Below are 3,978 nucleotides of genomic sequence, written 5' to 3' on the forward strand. Positions count from 1 at the left end.
CGGGGAGGCGGGCGGCCCGGGGGAGGCCTGGAGGCGGGTTACCACCTCACGGGCTGCTGGTTTGCGCACTCCGCGCTAACGTCCCTGTTTCTTCTCGTGCTCGTGAGTATTGCATGAGAAGAGAGGGCGGACTTAAGTCGCAGGCTCGCAGGGACGCTCCGTGTGGCTTTCCATAGCTTCTCTCCCACAGTGTTTCCAAGGAGCGGCCCCGCAGCCTGTACCTGTGAGAACTGCTCGTCTCCATCAAGCGGCTTATTAGCACCTTGCGATGCTTTCCGTTTCTGCATTGCCTGGCACTGTCCTCCCGCTCAGGCACAGCCATAGCCGTGTCGGGGGCTGCCAAGGCTGCTGCGTGTTTGGATGTGCTCGCAGCCTACGGTAATGAGATAGGGGGATGACCTTGAGCTTGCACATGCTAGGAAGGATGACCTGAACTGTCCTGGAATATCCTCTGGTGACCTTTGAGACAGATGACGCGTCCTTACAGACCAGAAGTGGCGTTTAGAAACGGTGACATATCTCTGTGGTAGCTGGCACTTCTCTGGATGAAGGCCAAAAGCAACAAAGCTACTAAATACAGAGCGAGTGATAAGCAGCTCTGAATTAGGGAGATAGAATGACAGCAAGTGATTCTCATGGTGGGGTCCTTGCTAAAACTCAATTACACCCCTTTGAAACCATTAACTTTTTGTTGTTGTTGTTTATTAGTTGACTAGTTAATTTCTTTAAATATGTTTGGTTTCTCAAAGGTTTCTCAAGAAGGAAGCCTTTGAATAATTGATAACCATAAAATTATTTCAGGAATTTTTGAATAGAAAATATTTTATTTGTGAAAAGTACTAAGAAAACCAGGGTTATTTATCTTAAAGCAAATAGGAATAAAAGGGAGCAGTTAACTCTGTGTGAAACAAGCACCTGAAGAAGGTAGCTCAGTACTTTACAGCCCTTTGTTGGGATGGGTAAACTTAAAAACAAGAAGAAATTAATCAAAATGGGATGGTAGAAAATGCAGTATTACTAAAAATAATTAATAATTTCCATGCGCTATGGAGCGTAACTGAGTGTAACTTAGCAATATGCATTAATACTCTGTATATGTATATGAATAATAGGAGTATTTCCAGTTGCAATAAATGATGAAAATAGTTTTGGTAGAAATATTTAAATCTCAAAGCTCTATACAATCTTGTGTCTCGTTAAAGGCAGGCTAAGAGATAATATCAGGGATATTTGCCATCCCATCACCCGAGACATTCATTATAGTGCTTTCTGTGCTCCTGTGAATTTAGGACCTTGATATTAGGAATACTAACTATTATTTGGGGTTTTTTGGGTTTTTAAAATTAATTTTGTTTTAAAGATGGATGTCCTCTTGCAGGCCCTATCACTCCTTTGACGTTACTGATGTTTCAAAGAGATGGTCTGAAATTTTGTATGTAATACTTGGTTTTGCTATTTCTATGTAGCTGCTGTAATTACAAATCTTGTTATAAGCAGTGTTGAAGTTGCATGTCTCTTCCCTACTGGTAAAGAAAATATTTTTGAAAAGGATGAATGCTGTTAACAGTCAAGTAAACAGCAAATTGTTTTCTACCCAGTAATTTGGATCTGACATCCGTGCCAGATCAGATTTACTGTCTGTGATGGTACCTTTTATGTGTAAGGGAGAATCTGCTGCCTGATTTTGTCCTGCTATATGTGAAGGACCATGCTTAGTTTTTCATCCCTGTCTTTGTAATGCGAATATGGCTTGCTGGTGCACTGAGGGCTGTGGAGGAACTGCTAGAACTATCTAGTGGTAAAGCTTAAGAGAAATCTCAGAAGTGAAAGACAGAGTCACTCAGTGTCTAATGGGTGGTGGGAATATCTAGGAAGAGTTGTACAACTTATTAATGAGGGAAACTTAATTTGTAGTAAAAAATGTTGTGGAAGGATGACTATGATTAATTTTTAATGCAGGTTTCATGCTTCCTTCCAAAATACTGAAAAGAATCAAGCTTTTGTTGACTGTTGAGTTATTTGTGATTAATTATTTTAAACACAGCATGAGTTGAACAAAGAAGTTCTACGTAACTCAGTTCACTGACATTTAATTATTTGCATCTATCTGTATGTAATGTGAAACTTTTGAAAAAATCTGATGGAATACACTATCAGAGATGCTTTAAGGGGTTGGTGGGAACAAACGCTGAATTTGTTGAAAAATAAAGAGTTGGAAAAATAAAAATCATTGCCAGTCAGATATTATAGGCAAATGAGGGTCTCATGTGCTTTGCTGCTCAGTGTACATAAAACAAATTACACTTTGTCCCTTGTGTAGACCAAACTAGCTTCATTCACTGTTTCTGCAGCTCTGTCTCTCTAGTTTCACTTCCTATACTTTCCAAGACCTGATCAGTCCCAGTTCCTAATCAAACCCATGTTTAAAGCCTAAAAGATCTCCGTAATACATAAAAGAGTATCTGCACAGTCAGTTAGGAAAATTGTATCAGACTTCAGAATCCTGTAATGTTAATAGCGTACAGGATCTAAGGGATTGTAGTAAAAATTTATAATCTGAAAGAAGACTATGAATGGGACCATGTGTTTAGAAGGGTTTGGGGGGTTTTCTTCTTCTGGGTCTATCCCTGTCCAAAGACTAAAAAAACGGTTGATGATGACAGTAAATGCTTTCCAGCACATTCCCTTTTCTCACTTTACCTGTGTTGTTATCTCGTAGAAGTTCATATGTTGACAGCTTGGAGTGTGGTTTTGGCAATATTTTTTTTCACTGGCAAAACCTGTTAGGAGATGTCATTCCTTCATCTTAACATTCCTGCTATTGTTCATTGCCTCTGTAGTTGTACTTGGGGCTGCTTTGTGGTGACTGAAACAATTCCAGTTATTTGATTTACGGTGAGGCCTTATGAACAGTTGTGTCAGAACAACTTGAAAGGGCAGCAAATGAAGATGGAATTTTCGGAGCCAGTTGTTGTGAAAGTTTGCAGAGTTATGCCCGAGTTATTTCAAATTATTCTAACATTTAAGAGAGAAAAGGTTGGTGGCAAAAAAATAGTGTCTTTTATTAGTCATGCTGATATAGCTAGAAGAAAGGGATGAGCTGTCAGGCAGATAAGCTTCTGTACACTCTTCGGTAGGGTTTCACCGTTGTTTCTATGAGTAGATGTCAGTAAATAGCTACTGAGTTTTAATATGTGGCAGTAGTTCAAAATTTAAATATTCCTATTTAGCAACTGTTAGAGTCCTGTTGATGTGTTCAGCAAGTCCTGCCCATTTCTACATAAGGCTGTAGTTGAACCTGCTTGGCAAACTCAAGGACTCAGGATAGTTGCGTAGGAGATGCCATAGTGAATTTTAAAGCTGTTTTGTCTATTTTGGTTATCTTTTCAGTAAGTGGGAAGTTTTAAAAAACAATTCTATCGATTTTCAGTTGTAGTTTCTTTTTAGTTGGAATACATTATTGAATTATGTATTAGATACCTAAGCTCAGTTTATAATAGACTGATAGGCTTTTCTGCACAGACCAAACTGTACTTCAGGAATCTACATACAGTTTTAAAACACTATGAGCTAATTTTTCACATAAGTAACACTGTCCACAGAAGATTTGAAAGGGAACACTGGGGATGCGGTGGGCATCTGTTACCCTATGACTAAGAGGAGGTAGTGGATATCGCTTTCTACAGACAGCAAGCAGAAACCTCCCACTCATGCAACCTTGTGCTCATGGGGATTTTGACCATCCACATACTTGCTAGGAGGGCAATCTGGCATTGTGCATTTGCTTTTGGTAGTTTCTAGACTGTGTTGGTAAAAATTTTGTAACACACGTGCCAGAGAGCCTGGTAACTCTTCACTTCATCTGCTGCTCACAAGTCAGGAAAAACAGTGGCCAGTTTGGTTGTAGATGGCAGCCTGGATTGCAGTGATGCTAACATTATTGACTTGTGGTTCTGGAGGAAGGGGATTGGGGGGGGG

The 3,978-nt window shown here is 39.9% G+C and overlaps 1 protein-coding gene across 1 annotated transcript in view; it reads left to right on the forward strand.

The window, feature by feature from the left end:
• The first annotated feature begins 83 nt into the window (after window positions 1-83).
• VWA8 (von Willebrand factor A domain containing 8) overlaps window positions 84-3,978 on the forward strand; it is a 193,131-nt gene continuing 189,236 nt past the window's right edge. The window contains exon 1 of the mRNA XM_026859729.1: window positions 84-102. The gene's annotated coding sequence lies outside the window, so the exon portion shown is untranslated. The remainder of the gene's footprint in view (window positions 103-3,978) is intronic.

Source organism: Athene cunicularia, assembly GCF_003259725.1.
Source record: "Athene cunicularia isolate RWA chromosome 1 unlocalized genomic scaffold, athCun1 chr1_part1, whole genome shotgun sequence".
In the NCBI taxonomy this organism is placed as follows: domain Eukaryota; kingdom Metazoa; phylum Chordata; class Aves; order Strigiformes; family Strigidae; genus Athene; species Athene cunicularia.